The sequence below is a fragment of the Euleptes europaea genome, chromosome 7 (assembly GCF_029931775.1).
Source record: "Euleptes europaea isolate rEulEur1 chromosome 7, rEulEur1.hap1, whole genome shotgun sequence".
NCBI classification, from domain to species: Eukaryota; Metazoa; Chordata; class Lepidosauria; order Squamata; family Sphaerodactylidae; genus Euleptes; species Euleptes europaea.
This window is the reverse complement of record NC_079318.1, coordinates 91891954-91909850: the sequence shown is the minus strand read 5'-3', so window position 1 is coordinate 91909850 and position 17897 is coordinate 91891954.

The following is a 17897-nucleotide window of genomic DNA, read 5'->3' as shown; positions in this document are numbered from 1 at the left end:
ATTCAATGGCAAACCGCCTCCGCTCAGCTCTTTGCCTTGAAAACCCAACAGGGTCACTATAAGTCAGCTGCACAACTTGTTGGCACATTTCACCACCACCAGCTACCCTGGCTAAGGTAGAACCTCCATGTTCAGAGGCAGTCTACCTCAACACCAGTTGGGTTGCTTTCACACGTGTTGCCTTCATGCCCAGTTTGTGGGGGCTGCCAACTTGGAAGGCTTGAAGAGGGGAGTGGACAGGTTCATGGAGGAGAGGGCTATCCACGGCTACTAGTCAAAATGGACACTAGTCATGATGCATACCTATTTAGGACCAGAGAAGCAGGCCTATTATCTTAGGTGCTGTGGAACCCAGGCAGGATAATGCTGCTGTGGTCATCTTGTTTGTGGGCTTCCTGGAGGCCCCTGGTTGGCCACTGTGTGAACAGACTGCAGGATTCGATGGACGGTCCTATCCAGCATGGCCTTTCTTAAGTCCTTATGCTCTTATGGCTTCCTGGCACAATCCAGTGGAAACAGGATGCTGGAATTGGGGTCTGATTGTTTTGTGTTTGGAGGTCAGGCCTGTTATGTATAAAGCTACCTTGGATGGGCTGAGCCCCGTTTGGGCATCCAAGGGTAATAGGATGCACAGTCTTGGGCCCTGCTATTGGCAGATGCTATTAATTCTCTGGATTGGTGAGACCTGGTATGAATTCCTGGAGGCTGCCCTGCCCTTGAGCTGAGACATCACTTTTCCAATTCGGAGACTCTCTTATGTCTGCTGACTCATCTCTAGCTACACATGAAGCAGCCTTCTGCTGACTCCGAACATTGTTCTATCAAGGTTATTATTGTCTACTCAGACTAGCAGCGGCTCTCCAAGGTCTCAGGCAGGGGACTTTCACATCACCTACTGTCTGGTCCTTTCAACGGGAGATGCTGGGGATTGCACCTGGGACATTCCACATGCCAAGCAAATGCTCTACCACTGAGCCATGGCCCCACCCCAAAACACATGTTGATTACATCAGACTATTGGTCCATCAAAGGTCATCCTTGTCTACTGAGATTAGCAGTGGCTCTCCAGGGTCTCAGGTGGAGGTCTTTCACATCACCTACTGCCTGGTCCTTTTAAATGGAGATGCTGGGTATTGAACCTGGGACCTTCTGCATGCCAAGCAGATGCTCTGAGCCACAGCCCCTACTCAGACTGGCTGTGGCTCTCCAGGGTCTCAGGCGTAGGTCTTTCCCATCATCTACTTCCTGGTCCTTTTAAGTGGAGATGCTGAAGATGAAACCTGGGACCTTCTGCATGCCAAGCAGATGCTCTGCCGCTGAGCCACAGCCCTTCCCATGGCTCTCCAGGGTCTCGGGCAGGGGTCTTTCCCATCACCTTCTGCCTGATCCTTTGGACTGGAAATGCTGAGGATTGAACTGGGGACCTTCTGCATGCCAAGCAGAAGCCCTACCACTGAGCCACAGAACTATTCCGTTTCCCTTCTATGCCTGGAAAGGGGCTCAGAGTATCCTTTCTTCCCATACTAAGGAACCATAGCCTGAGCTGAACTCCCCGCTCTATTTTGCCGCATGCTGTACTTAAGGCCGAGACAGACGTAATGTTTTCCTCGTGGCGAGAGCGGTTGGCCCTGAAAATACATTGTTTTCAGGGCAGTCATTCCACTCAAATGTTACCTTCTGCTCCCCAGCCGGCTCTGAAACCGGGCGTGTTTGGGAACTGACCTCAGCCGTTTTCGCTTGTATTTATTTTGGTTTGAAATGTGTGCCCTGTGTTTCAGCCCTCCGGGGCTTAAAGTCTTGGGAAACTTGAGATTGTTTTAAACTCATGCTGGATCGGTTTGCAGCAGTTGTGGAATAGCTGGCATTTAAACACATGCAACTGTCATAAAAAAGGAAGGTAAAACAATCATGGGGAAGGGCTGTGGCTCAACGGTAGAGCATCTACTCGGTGTGCGGAAGGCCCCAAGTTCATGTCCCCAGCATTTAAAAAAAGACCAGGTAGTTGGTGATGTGAAAGACCCCTGCCTGAGACCCTGGAGAGCCGCTGCCAGTCAGAGTAGACAATACTGACCTTGGTAGACCAGTGCTCCAACTCGGTAGAAGGCATCTTAGGAAGATGATGAGAGGGAGGGCATCTTGGCCATCTTCTGGACATGGAGTGGGGGTCACTGGGGGGGGTAGGAAGGAGGTGGTTGTGGGTTTCCTGCATTGTGCAGGGGGTTGGACTAGATGACCCTGGTGGTCCCTTCCAACTCTATGATTCTATGAAGGCTCCTTCATGTGTTCATGTATTCCCTTATGAACCTACCCAACCACTAAGGTCATCTTTGGAAGCTCTGCTTTGTGTGCCACTATCTTCAGAGATTAGGTGGGTGGCAACCCAAGATGGAGCCTTCTTGGTGGTGGCACCAAAACTGGAACTCTGTCCCTAGGGAGATTTGCCTGTCTGTTTTGGTTCAGCAGGCAAAGACTTTGTTTGGTGTTCCCTCGCTGATCCCGACTTCCTGCCCAATGTTTTAATTGTTTTCATGTGTATGTTTTTGTATGTATTTATCTCTGATTTTAATTGTTTTAATGATGTGGTTTTTGTTGGTTCTAATGGTTTTTTCCAGATGTGATTTTTAGTATGTATGTTTTAATTTGGTTTATGTATGTTTTAATTTGGTGGACCTTACAAGGGCAGAAAGACGGGCTAAATTTTGTCTAATAAAACAAAGAAAGGTAAAGGTAGTCCCCTGTGCAAGCACTGGGTCATTCGTGACCCATGGGTTGACGTCACATCCCAACATTTACTAGGCAGACTATGTTTACGGGGTGGTTTGCCATCGCCTTCCCCAGTCATCTACCCTTTCCCCCAGCAAGCTGGGTACTCATTTCACCGACCTCGGAAGGACGGAAGGCTGAGTCAACCTTGAGCCGGCGACCTGAAACCGACTTCCGTCGGGATCGAACTCAGGTTGTGAGCAGAGCTGTTGACTGCAGTACTGCAGCTTGCCACCCTGCGCCACGGGGCTCCTTTTAATAAAACAACAAATACATAAATTCTTGTCCGCGTGGAGGAGGCTAAAATCGCCCACTGACAGCTAGCCGGCTGACCGAGAATGACAACATTTATGCCCCGCCATTCTGCCCAACTAAAACAGGCGCAATGAAAATACATCTGTAAAGGCAATTAAAAAACCAGACCGAAAAATAATGTACATCAGTAATAATAATAATTAAGCACCATCAACTCGCAAAAAACAACCCCCCATGGGGTTTTCAAGGCTGGAGACGAACAGGGGTGGTTTGCTACTGCCTGCCTCTGCGTAGCAACCATGGAGTTCCTCGGTGGCCTCCCATTTGAGTACTAACCGGGGCTGACCCTGCTTAGCTGCTGAGATCTGACGGGACCAGGCAAGTCGGGGCTATTCAGGCAGCAAACAGAGCTACTCCACTAAATGTTATTTAGAGACTAATAATAATGCTGGCAAGCGTTCCCATGCACTTCAGGTGTTGAGTTGACTTCAAGGCCCTCCTACAAAGTTCGGCTTGTCTTTTTTTCTGCCTCGCCCTGCCCTGCCACCCCAGTTTCCCGGTGGCATTAGCTGCCCCTCCCATCAGGTTCCTGCAACAATAATATCTCAAGCAAAGATGCCAGGCCCGCAGAAGGAAGGGGATTGAGAAGAAGTTGGTTGTTAGACGCCGATTTTCTCTACCTTTTAAGGAGAATCAAACCGACTTACAACCGCCTTCCCTTCCTCTCCCCACAGCAGACATCTTGTGAGGTAGGTGGGGCCGAGAGAGTTCAGAGAGAACGGTGACTAGCCCAAGGTCACCTAGCAGTAGGGATGCCAACCTCCAGGTAGTTAGCTAGAGAAGGTAAACACCAATACTATAGGGCTAGGCTGTATAAGCAGGAAAAGAGGAAGACCCAACAAGAGATGGATTGACTCAATAAAGGAAGCCACAGCCTTCAATTTGCAAGATCTGAGCAAGGCTGTCAAAGATAGGACATTTTTGGAGGACTTTCATTCATAGGGTCGCCATGAGTCGGAAGCGACTTGACGGCACTTAACACACACACACACAGACTGTATAAAGTAATAGTATGAGGCTCTCAATGCTTATCAAAATGCTATATTATACTTGTTGAGATACAGCAACAAACAGATTAGCAGCCAACCGGGCGCACTGAGAACCTGAACCACTGAATAATTCTATACCTTAATTGATTGCAAATAAGGAACCACAATATGTGTGAAGCCATTGGCTGAAGAAGCTGCCTTTGGTCGTGAAAGCGCGATTGTTCATCTGGACAACGTTTCCATTTTTTTCAATATCCTTCCTTCCATGTTCCCTTGAAGAAGTTGATGATTGAAACAAAATTTATAAAAAGAAAAGAAAAAGTTATTAACTGAACTGAAATATAATTAATTTTGGTACTATTGTAGCAAAGAGATAGAGCTACTTTGTTTCTCTGTCTTTGTTTTGTATTGTCTTAGTTGTTACACTGTATCGAATTGTATAATTTTGGACACTCTGTACGTATTCACCACATGTTTGTAACAAGTATAATATAGCATTTTGATAAGTATTGAGAGCCTCATACTATTACTTTATACAACCTCCAGGTAGTAGCTGGAGATCTCCTGCTATTACCCCTGATCTCCAGCCGACAGAGATCGGTTCCCCTGGAGAAAACGGCCGCTTCGGCAATTGGACTCTATGGCATTGAAGTCCTTCCCATCCCCAAACCCCCGCCCTCCTCAGGCTCCATCCCAAAAACCTCCCACCGGTGGCAAAGAGGGACCTGGCAACTCTACCCGGCAGGCTTCATGTGGAGGAGTGAGGAAACAAACCCGGTTCACCAGATTAGAGTCTGCCATTCATGTGGAAAAGTGGGGAATCCAACCCGGTTCTCCAGATTAGAGGACACCGCTCTTAACCACTACCCCAAGCAGTCACTTAGGTCTGATACAAGCCTCTCCTTGGGACACTTCCTTTACAGCAGCTACCAGGCCGAGCTGCCGGTACAGGAAGGCTTCCAAAAACTGTGCTGCAGGTTCTGGGAAGCCGGAGATAAGAATAGGATGAGAAGTAGTTAGAGTGCTTGCTAGGGTTGCCAACCTCCAGGTAATAGCTGGACATCTTCTGCTATTACAACAGATCTCCAACCAATAGAGATCAGATCACTTGGAGAAAATGGCTGCTTTGGCAATTGGACTCTACGGCATTGAAGTCCCTCCCCTCCCCAAACCCTGCCCTCATCAGGCTCTGCCCTAAAAACCTCCTGCCGGTGGCGATTAGGGACCTTGTTTGTGGGCTTCCTTTAGGCACCCGGTTGGCCACTGTGTGGACAGACTGCTGGACTTGATGGGCCTTGGTCTGATCCAGCAGGGCCTTTCTTATGGAAGAAGGAGAAGGAGGAGGAGGTTTTTATATGCCGACTTTCTCTACCACTTAAGGGAAAATCAAACCGGCTTACAATCACCTTCCCTCCCCCTCCCCACAACAGACACCCTGTGAGGTAGGTGGGGCTGAGAGAGCTCTGTGACTAGCCCAAGGTCACCCAGCTGGCTTCATGTGTAGGAGTGGGGAAGCAAATCCAGTTCACCAGATTAGCCTCCGCTGCTCATGTGGAGGAGTGGGGAATCGAACCCGGTTCTCCAGATCAGAGTTCACCGCTCTTAACCACTACGCCACGCTGGCTCTTCTTATGTCCTTAAGAATGGTTGCAGAGCTCTCCCTTTTGAAAGCCGAGGGTTGCCCCCTGCGACCTGCATCCCATTTCTATTTCCATGGCTGCCCCTTGCCATTCCACCACATCCCCCCATGACATCTGCACATGGTGAGCATTGAAGCTTCTCTGCCCTTGGGCTTCATTTGATTACTGGATTAATTAACTGGTGTCACGCGGCAGATGAGTAGGGGCAGGGAACTCTAGGCTATGGTGGAGGAGGGGTAAGCTATGGAGAGATGGAAAGCCCCCCAAGCTGTGCTTGACCTCAACAGGGGCATCTATGAAGGGATGAAGCAGGACAGCGGCGGGTGCATGGAAAATAATGGATTGGCCTCAGCATCTGGTCTGCAGAGGCTGACTGCCTCTAACCATGGAGGTTCCACTGAGTTCTCTGTGTGCGCGCATGCGCTAAAATGCCTCGGTGGCCCTTTTGAGAGCAGAACGGTGGGGTGTAAAAGTCATATAAATAAAAGTGTATCGTTTAGCAACGGAGAATTTGGATGGGGAAAACGTGCACCTACAGAGCGGCAAATCCAAGGCAATATCTCCCATGCATAAATGGCCAATGGCACTGAAGTCCCTCCCCTCCCCAAACCTCGCCCTCCTCAGGCTCCACCCCCAAGTCACCAGGAATTTCCCAGCCTGGAGCGGGCAACCCTAATCCTGGGAACAGCCAAGGAAGCTGTTGCGGAATGTGTTTGGTGTAAACAGGCGTTCTTGGATACAACTGTGGTGTGCACCCTTGCAACATGTGTGGATCACGAGCATCGCTCAGCCTTGGTATTTTTCCAGGCTACAGATAGGGATGCCAGACCCAGGTTGGGAAAGTCCTGGAGATTTGGGGGGAGGGGAGCCTGGGGAGGACCTCAGTGGGGCACAATGCCATAGATTCCATAAGAACATAAGAAAGGACATGCGGGATCAGATCCAGGCACATCGAGTCCAGCAGTCTGTTCACACAGTGGCCAACCAGGTGCCTCCAGGAAGCCCACAAGCAAGACGACTACAGCAGCAGCATCCTGCCTGTGTCCCACGGCACCTAATAGGCATGCTCCTCTGGATCCTGGAAGGAATAGGTATGCATCATGACTAGTATCCATTTTGACTAGTAGCCTTGGATAGCCTTCTCCTCCATGAACCTGTCCACTCTCCTCTTCAGGCCTTCCAAGTTGGCAGCCATCACCACATCCTGGGGCAGGGAGTTCCACCATTTGCCATTGCCTTCCTCCGTGTGGCAATCCCCGTCTTCCTCGGCAGTCTCCCGTCCAAGCACTGACCTTGCTTAGCTGACAAGTTCCAGCTAAGCTGAGCTATTGAGTCTGTTCACCTGCAACCGAAGAGTCCCGAGCCTTTGGCGCCGTTCCTGCTAGGCAAGGCTTGGACATGAGGGCTTCTCCCACTAGCACTTCCCAGGTGAGGCCGGCTCCAAGTCTCCACACCCTGCAGCAGCTTGCCAAACCGGCAGGCCAAGTCCAACGTGGCCCATCCGTAGCCTGTCGCCTGCCTCAGCGTGACAGATGGGGAGGGGAGGGGCTGTGGCTCAGAGGTAGAGCCTCTGCTTGGCATGCAGAAGGTCCCAGGTTCAGTCCCCGGCATCTCCAGTTAAAGGGACTAGGCAAGTAGGTGATGGGAAAGACCCTATGAATCAATGGCGACCCTATGGATCAATGTCCTCCAAATGTCCTATCCTTAACAGCCTTGCTCAGGTCTTGCAAACTGAAGGCCGTGGCTAGGGTTGCTAGGTCCTGCTTCACCACCAGCGGGAGATTTTAGGGGTGGAGCCCGAGGAGGGCAGAGTTCGGGGAGGGAAGGGACTTCAGTGCCATAGAGTCCAATTGCCAAAGCGGCCATTTTCTCCAGGGGAACTGATCTCTATCGGCTGGAGATCAGTCGTAATAGCAGGAGATCTCCAGCTAGTACCGGCCAACTACATTCAATCTGAATAATAAGCCGACACCCTAGAATTCCTGCCACACATTGAGCTGATGAAGCCACCGAAACATGTGATGACCAGTTACACGTCCTTGTGTTCCTGGATCTTTTTGGACACCTATTATTAAATGGACTTTCACTCACTTCAATAAGGAACTTTAGTAAAGAAATTTATTTTTCCGCAGGGTCCTATTGCTATCATTGTTGCTATTGCAGCCATTTCTGTAACATTTATGTTCCCCTTGAAAGATGTACCTTATTTGAATATTTGTTAATTTTTGATAGATGATACATGTTGGAACTTGATTATTATCCTACAACTTTTTTTGGTACTAATTTTTCCTGTTACAAGTCTTTATAAGTAGATATTTATATTAAGACTGTGAATTCAACAGTTGCATGCAATGGGATGTCTATGGTTAATTATATAAAAAACTCTTTATTCACTCATGTTATTAACAGTGTCATTACTACATGCAAGCAAATAATATTCTTGTTTACTAAATCAGCCGAGTTGTTTTCTGTTGCTCCAGAAGGTCGGACCAGAACCAACGGGTTGAAATTAAATCAAAAGAGTTTCTGTGTAGACATTAGGAAGAATTTTCTAACAGTTACAGCGGTTCCTTGGTGGAACAGGCTTCCTCGGGAGGTGGTAAGCTCTCCTTCCCTGGAGGTTTTTAAGAAGAGGTTAGATGACCATCTGTCAGCAATGCTGATTCTGTGACCTTAGGCAGATGATGAGAGGGAGGGCATCTTGGCCATCTTCTGGTCACTAGGGGTGTGGAGGGGGGAGGTAGTTGTAAATTTCCTGCATTGTGCAGGGGGTTGGACTTGATGGCCCTGGTGGTCCTTTCCAACTCTATGATTCTATTCTATGATTTTTTATTCTATATGATTGGCTAATCACAGCAATAAAATTGTAATCCCACGTGCCGCTATTTCTCCCAGTACCTGGAGGTTGGCAACCCTAGCCGTGGCTTCCTTTATAGAGGCAATCCATCTCATATTGGATCTTCCTCTATGCCTGTTACCTTCAACTTCCTAGCTTTAACTTCTAGGGGCAGTTTGCAAGTAGTGGCAGCAAACGTCATAATTACAAAGTGCATGGAAACTGCTGTTCTTCTTGGATCTGAGTGAGCCCTGCATTCTGTTTCCAAGGGAGAATCTCTCCTCTCCCCCCTCCCCGGCATTTATAATTGTATAAACTGCTACCATGTAAACCCCCCCTGCCCCCACCACCCCATCTTATTAGTATCTGACTTAACTGAGAAATGAATCTCACAGTCTTACAGATGTGCTAATGAATTCTGACAATCACAAAGAATATTTTGGAAGAAGAGGGTGGGGTGGGTTAAGACCGTTCAAACTTCTGAAATTATGTATTTTAAGGTGGAAGTATCTATTACGAAGGGAATACCTTTGGACATGTTTGTATGGGGAGAAGCCAGCACCAACCACCCTGATGAGACGAGGTTTAAGAACTGTTGCATGACTCAAAGGACCTGTGATGGTCCATATTTGGACTCCCAGTAAAACTGCGTCGTAATTTTTGACTTCTGCGTCATAATTTTTGAGTCCTGAAAAAGGCAGTGAGTTAGTTTAAGCAGAGGCTAGATGGCCATCTGTCAGCAATGCTGATTCTATGACCTTAGGCAGATGATGAGAGGGAGGGCACCTTGGCCATCTTCTGGGCATGGAGTAGGGGTCACTGGGTGTGTGTGTGTGTGGGAGGTAGTTGTGAATTTCCTGCATTGTGCAGGGGGTTGGACTAGATGACCCTGATGGTCCCTTCCAACTCGATGATTCTGTGATTCTATAGTTGTGCTTATTCATGGTTGAGACCTCTCCCCAGGATAACAGCCCCCTCTCAACAGGGGGAAGCAGACCCATCGGGTCGTTAATGTGCATCCGCCTCTCCTGGTATACCCCCCCCCCGAAGATCTTTACGGTCATCTGATAACAACTTACTGGTGGTCCCTGGCCCGAAGAGTATGCGGCTGTCCCCTGCGAGAGCCAGAGCCTGGTGGAATGCTGTGTCTGGTGACATCAGGGCCCTGCGGTCACCAGGGGCACCTGCACAATGCAGGAAATTCACAGTTACCTCCCCCCCCCCAGCCCAGTGACCCCTACTTAAGGTTGCCAACTGCCAGGTAGTAGCAGGAGATCTCCTGCTAATTCAGCTGATCTCCAGCCGATAGAGATCAGATCACCTGGAGAAAAATGGCCACTTTGGCCATTGAACTCTATGGCCTTGAAGTCCCTCCCCTCCCCAAACCCTGCCCTCCTCAGGCTCTGCCCCAAAAATCTCCTGCCGGTGGCGAAGAGGGACCTGTCAACCCTACTCCATGCCTAGAAGATGGCCAAGATGCCCTCCCTCTCATCATCTGCTTAAGGCCATAGAATCAGCATTGCTGGCAGATGGCCATCTAGCCTCTTGTTAAAACCTTCAGGGAAGGAGAGCTCACCACCTCCCGAGGAAGCCTGTTCCACTGAGGAACCACTGATCTCCAGCCTACAATGATCAGATCAGATCCCCTGGAGATAGGGATGTGTATTACCCATGGTTCGGTAAAGAAATGATTCCAATAGGCAAGTGTTGGGGGAAACAAAGTATGCAGTTTTATTAAACAAAAAATACACCCTTTTACCCAAGCTAAGTAAACTTTTAACAAAAATACCCTTTTATCCAGGCTGAATATGGAGATGGGAAGTTGTCTCCTGGGAGGCAAGCAAGCCGCTTCTTCTCTGGCAGCCGTCCTGATGCTCCAGATGCCCTCCTGCTGGCTGGCTGGCTGGCTCCTTATCTGAAGCCCTCCCCTTCTTTTAAGAGTGAACACTAACCTTCTCCCCCATCACCAGGTGCTCATCATTTACAGTGCTGTGTGAAAGTTAACTCCCTAATGACCTGAGATTGCTCTCACATGGGGAAGGGCTGCATTGACCACCATCTACCTCCTCGTAGTACAATGGTCTTCCGCAGTTTCCACTACAGGATGCCATCCTCCAGGTGGGACCTGGGGATCCCCCGGAATTACAGCTCATCTCCAGACTACGGAGATCAGTTCCTCTGGAGAAAATGACGTAGCCCCAAAGGCATATGGATATGCTCTCACAATCTTTACATATACACTCAACCCAAAGGCTTTTATCCGGAGGCCTTTGGATATCCTCCCAGAAGCCTTTAGATGTACACCCAGAGATATATTCCCACAGGCCTTTGGACTAATAGCCTGAGGCCTCTGCATATTCATCAAGACACCTTTGGACATATGCCCAAAGGATATGAGTTCCTTGCAAAAAGAAAAATCACATTTAACCTTTGATCTCTGGTCATTATATCCTGTGATTTAAGTCCAAACTCTCACAGTGAAGCCTACCGCTGTTAGTACATAAGAAAAGCCTTGCCGGGTCAGACATTAAGTCCATATAGTCCAGCATCTTGTCAACAGTGGCCAGGCATGGCACTAGGGTTGCTAACCTCCAGGTTGTGGCTGGAGATCTCCCGCTATTACATCTGATCTCCAGGCGACAGAGATCAGTTCCCCTGCTGCTGGAGGTTCCCCTGCTACCTGGAGGTTGGCAACCCTAGCTCTAATAGCAGGAGATCTCCAGTTAGTACCTGGAGGTTGGCAACCCTACTCTGAACATGGATGTTTCGCTTAACTAACAGACACAGAACGATGCAAAGATAACGTACCAGTGGAAACACGCCTGGGCCGATAATATTAATCTGGGCAAGATTGCGAATGATGGAGAAAGTGAGAAGGAGGCATTTATTTTCCTCTTTCATCATCCTTCCAGCACTGGGGCACACCCAACTCCGAGGAAAGCAGCTAGTTTAAACAGCAAAGCAGGAAGGGGAGGGGGACAGCTGACTTCAGAAGTTTGGTGCTTTTCACTTTGAAAATAATTTCCCCAGGCGATCGGGAAGAGGGTGGTGCTTGTACTTCCTGAAGGAAGAAGAAGAAAATACCATCAGTGGTTAATAGGGTTGCCAGCTCCGTGTTTGGAAATGCCTGGAGATTTTGGGGCAGAGCCTGAGGTGGGCGGGGTTTGGGGGCGGGGAGGGACGTTGGTGCCATAGAGTCCAATGGCCAAAGCGGCCATTTTCTCCAGGGGAACTGATGGCTATCGGCTGGAGATCAGTTGTAATTGCGGGAGATCTCCAGCCACCACCTGGAGGTTGGCAAGCCTAGTGGTTAAACATTTGGTAAAATATTGGTTGTGTCAAGTCGCAGCCGACTTATGGCGACCCCTTTTGGGGTTTTCATGGCAAGAGACTAACAGAGGTGGTTTGCCAGTGCCTTCCTCTGCACAGCAACCCTGGTATTCCTTGGTGGTCTCCCATCCCAATACTAATCAGGGCTGACCCTGCTTAGCTTCTGAGATCTGATGAGATCACGCTAGCCTGGGCTATCCAGGTTAGGGCTAAAATATTGGTTAGACTACCCCCCCCCCCAAAAAAACCCCCAGAAATGAAAGGTTGCTATTTAACACCTACTTTACAGGGGCGGGGGGTAGGGTTGCCATCCTCCAGGTAGTAGCAGGAGATCTGCTATTACAACTGATCTCCAGCTGATAGAGATCAGATCACCTGGAGAAAATGGCCGCTTTGGCAATTGGTCCCTATGGCATTGAATTTCCTCCCCAAACCCCTCTGTCCACAGGCTCCACCCCAAAAACCTCCCACCGGTGGTGAAGAGGGACATGGCACACCCTAGTGTGTGTGTGGGGGGGAACCCAGATGAATTTGTATGCCAGCAGGGAAGAGGTGGGGAGGGGGCAATCAAGGTTGCCAGCTGCAGGTTGGAAAATACCTGGAGATTTGGGGGGGTGGAGCTGAGGAGAGAGGGTTTTGGAAAAGGGGAGGACTTCAAAGGGGTATAATTAGGGTTGCCAGGTCCCTCTTTGCAACCGGCGGGAGGTTTTTGGGGCGGAGCCTGAGGAAGGCGGGGTTTGGGGAGGGGAGGGACTTCAATGCCATAGAGTTCAATTGCCAAAGTGACCATTTTTCTCCAGGTGATCTGATCTCTATTGGCTGGAGATCAGCTGAATTAGCAGGAGATCTCCTGCTACTACCTGGCAGTTGGCAACTCTAGGTATAATGCTATAGAGTCTACCTTCCAAAGTGGCCATTTTCTCCAGATAAACTGATCTCTGTCACCTGGAGATCAGTTGTAATCCCAGGACATCTCCAACTATCATCTGCAGGTTGGCAACCGTAGGGGCAAAGATGGTACAAACCCCGGATAGAAGTAGGTAGGTATCCAGTAAATGGATGAAAATGGCTATCGCGTGGGCACTCGTGGGGTTAAATTCCTGGCTGATCTTCAGAAGAATCCAATCTGTTTTGTTTTGTTTTACGTTTTAAATTATTGTTCATCTAAAAAACACATTTTATTTATTTTATTAAAAACCTTTTGAAGCAGCCTTTCCATCCCACTTAGGGTCCCTGAGGTGGCGAACAATCAAAACATTCAAACGAGATGAGAAATACATAAATATATAACGACAATTAAAAGAAAAACACATAAACACACAAATGGGAGGAAGAATCCGAATCAGTGAGAATCGGCGAGGGAACGTCAGCTAAAACAAAAAGGACTTCGCTTGCTGGCAGAAGCCGACGACAGAATGTTATTAAATGTTGTTTTTCATTTTTCAAAGGTTTTCAAGTTTGCCACCGTGGAGACCCTGATCAGGTGGAAAGGTGGCATAAAAATGTTTAAAATAAATAAAACTAGAACATAAGAAAGGCCCTGCTGGATCATACCAAGGCCAGCAGTCTGTTCACACAGTGGCCAAGCAGGTGTCTCTAGGAAGCCCCCAAACAAGACGACTGCAGCAACATTGTCCTGCCTGTGTTCCCCAGCACCTAATATGATAGGCCTGCTCCTCTGATCCTGGAGAGAATAGGTATGCATCAAGACTAGTATTCATTTTGACTCGTAGCCATGGATAGCCCTCTTCTGCATGAACATGTCCACTCCCCTCTTAAAGCCTTCCAAGTTGGCAGCAGGGAGTTCCACAAATTGCCTGTGTTCCCCAGCACCTAATATGATAGGCATGCTCCTCTGATCCTGGAGAGAATAGGTATGCGTCAAGACTAGTATTCATTTTGACTCGTAGCCATGGTTAGCCCTCTTCTGCATGAACATGTCCACTCCCCTCTTAAAGCCTTCCAGGTTGGCAGCAGGGAGTTCCACAAATTGAACTGAAGAATCTCCTTGAGAAGGAACCGCATAGTTTTGGTGCCACACATGAAGACACACGAAGCTGCCTTCTTCTGAATCAGACCCTTGGTCCATCAAAGTCAGTATTATCTACTCAGACCGGCAGCGGCTCTCCAGGGTCTCAGGCAGAGGTCTTCCACGTCGCCTACTTGCCTAGTCCCTTTAACTGGAGATGCCGGGGATTGAACCTGGGACCTTCTGCATGCCAAGCAGATGCTCTGCCACTGAGTCACAGCCCGTCCCCTACCAATGAACCACAACCAACCAGGCTCAAGTTGTCACGCGTCTCGCCTCAGACGGCGGGTGCACCCAAAGCAGGGTGCAAAATAAGAGCATGCCTGTTTAAAACTCACCTAAAAATTACACCAAATAACTTATTAACTGATTAATTGCACCACCAGTACCTTTATACAGTCTAAGAAACCTAAATCTACACAAATCCTACAGGAGTCCAGTGGGACTTTGAAGGCTTTAAAAAAATGTAGTCAGAACTCCAACAATTCCACCAGACCAATGTATAGACACAACAGAAAAAGCCTAGTTCAAAACAATATCGGTTCACTCAGTGTGGGTGTGAGAATTCCCAGCTGTTGTCAGATACTTGGCAAAGTAGGATGAATATACAATCTACTGCAAGATAAGCAAATACAAGAGGCAGTTACAGAGGTACCGGTGAACCAACTGACATCTGTAAGAGGCGGGATATGCAAGATATCAGCGGCTGCAGTGAGTGAAGAATCCCAGGTCCCTGTTAAGATCTGAGCCAGGGCGAGGGGAATAACTAGTCTTGAACTTGTTGCTGAAGTCTAGTTCGGCAGTTTCACACTGGATTCTCCCTTTGAAGTTCCTTTGTTGAAGAACAGGAGAACTTCGACAAGGGAATCTTGTTTTATTTGGCTGCTACAGACTAACACAACCACCCATCTTGAGTTACCATCCACTTATACATGCATCTGTCTTCATCCAGTTCTCCGTAATAAAGTAATAGTGTTATATTTTGCCCTCTTTGTTGGCTCTCTGGGCAGCTGCTTGCCCACTATGTGAGTCAGGATGCTGGATAAGAGGGACTAGAAGTAGGATGGTCTAATCCTGACAGATATTTCATATGCTTTTAACACAAGACTCTAGGCACTGTCTTACTAGACCAAACCAGGTTTCTGGAAAACTCCAGGCATGATGGAGAGAGCCCTCCACATAATTGGCTATTCAAAGATACACTGCTTCAGAATGTGGAAGCTCCATTTTTAAACTGTTGCAGCCTCCAGCCATTGATAAGCCTATCCTGCTCCATGAATAGCGTTTTGGGTGGGTAGTAGTATTGCCAGCCTCCAGGTGGTGGCTGGAGATTTCCCGCTATTACAACTGATCTCCAGGCAATAGAAATCAGTTCCCCCTGGAGAAAATGGCTGCTTTGGCATTGGACTCTATGGCATTGAAGTCCCTCCCCTCTCCATACTCCACCCCTCAAATCTCCAGGTATTTCCCAACCCGGAGCTGGCAACCCGAGTGGGTAGCCATGTTGGTCTTCAGTAGAAGAGCAAGACACGAGTCCAGTGGCACCTTAAAGACCAAGAAGATTTCCAGGGTAGAAACTTTTGAGAATCAAGATCCAAGTAGGAACAGAGATCTCTCATATCCCAGTCAGAAGGTGGGAGGGGTGTTGCAAAGAAGGGAGTCAGGAGGTACGATGCAGAATGTGATCGGCTTGATTAGAGGCAGGGGAGAAAATGCTTCGGGGACAGAAAATTAGCATCTGTAGGGAGATAAGAATCCAATGTCCCAGATTCTGTATCTCAGGACCTGTTGGTGGCCCCGTTCCCTTGAGCATTGCACAATGGATCTTGGCAAGCGAGGTGCGTGACACAGAATCACAGAGTTGGAAGGGGCCATACAGGCCATCTAGTCCAACCCCTTGCTCAATACAGGATCAGAGGAGCGTGACTACTATATTAGGTGCTTTGGGACACAGGCAGGAGAATGCTGCGGCAGTCGTCTTGTTTGTGGGCTTCCAAGAGGCACCTGGTTGGCCACTGTGTGAACAGACTGCTGGACTTGATGGGCCCTTGGTTTGATCCAGCAGGGCTTTTCCCATGTCCTCTCCAGTCTCGGCGGAACATGCCTATTATATGAGGTGCTGTGGAACACAGGCAGGATGGTGCTGCTGCAGCCATCTTGTTTGGGGGCTTCCTAGAGGCCCCTGGTTGGCTGCTGTGTGAACAGACTGCTGGACTTGATGGACCTTGGTTTGATCCACATGGCCTTTCTTATGTTCTTAAGTTCTTCTGCAGGATAACATGGGGACACAGATCGGGACCAGATATATCTCCCTAAACATTCAGTAACACAACTCAAATATGCAGTTCTTCGGTGCAAATTCAAAGGCATTCTCCAGTTTGAAGCTATTGAGTCACAATTCTTATGCAAATCTGGGTCTCCAAAGCTTGGCCTGAATAAAGACTAGGAGCCTCAGTTCTCTAGGGAAAGTCATCTTCCCTCTCTAGAGGTTTTTGTATGCTATTCCTTTTGTTTTGCCCATTCATTACCAGCCAGAGGCAATTCACTCCACTCTGATGATGAGATCCTTTATTCTTTGGAATATATCTTATCTTTGTTAGCAGACTCATATACTAGGATTGCCTCCAGGTAGTACCTGGCGATCTCCTGCTATTACAATTGATCTCCAGGCTACCAAGATCAGTTTCCCTGGTGTAAATGCCAGTTTTGGAGTGTGGAAACTACGCCATTGAACCCATGAACACATGAAGCTGCCTTATACTGAATCAGACCCTTGGTCCATCTAAGTCAGTATTGTCTACTCAGTGGCTCGCCAGTGTCTCAGTCAGAGGTCTTTCCCATCACCTACTTGCCTAGTCCCTTTAACTGGAGATGCCGGGGATTGAACCTGGGACCTTCTGCATGCCAAGCGGATGCTTTACCACTGAGCCACAGCCCCTGCTGAGGTCTCTCCCCCTCCCACAAACCTGCCCTCCTCAGGCTCCACCCCCCAAATCTCCACATATTTCCAAACCCAGAGCTGGCAATCCTATTACATACCTATCTTCATGAATGCTTGATCTTTGAGCCTCACAATATCTTATCTCTTCATTACCCCTCCTTATTTTAAGGCCAGGGAAATCTTATGTTAAAAACTGCACAACCACAATTTGAATCCAGTAGCACCTGGAAGACCAATGAGATTTTAGGGTGCTACTCGACTCTTGCGTTTTTCTACTGCTAAAGACAGACAATTGAGAAGACAAGAATAACTGGAAAAGACAATCATGCTAGGAAAAGTTGAAGGCAGCAGGAAAAGAGGGAGACCCAACATGAGATGGATTGACTCAATAAAGGAAGCCACGGCCCTCAGTTTGCAAGACCTGAGCAAGGCTGTTAAAGATAAGACGATTTGGAGGACATTGATTCATAGGGTCACCATGAGTCGGGAGCGATTTGACAGCACTTAACACACACACAAACAGTGACAGACTAACATGGCTATCCATCAAGATTTTAGGGGTATGAGCCTGCGAGAGTCAAAGCTCCCTTCCTCAGATACAAGCAGGAATGGAGATCTAGGAGTCTTTCTATCCTAGTCTGAAGGGGGGAGGGGTGTCCAAAGAAGGAAGTAAGGCGCAGAGGTACAATTGCAGGATTTAATCAGCTTGATTAGAACAGGGGAGAAATGCTTAGTGAGATAGGAATTTGCAGGGAGATAAGCTGGACAATGAAGAAAGCTGATCGGAAGAAAGTAGATTCCTTTGAAATGTGGTGTTGGAAGAGAGACGTATTATTATTAATAGTAATAATAGTGGGTTATAGATCAATCAAGCCTGAACTGACCCTAGAAGCCAAAATGACTAAACTGAGGCTATCGTACTTTGGTCACATTATAAGAAGACAAGAGTCACAGGAAAAGACAATCATAGAATCATACGGTTGGAAGGGACCAGCAAGGTCATCTAGTCCAGCCCCCTGTACAATGCAGCAAATTCACAACTACCTCCCCCCCC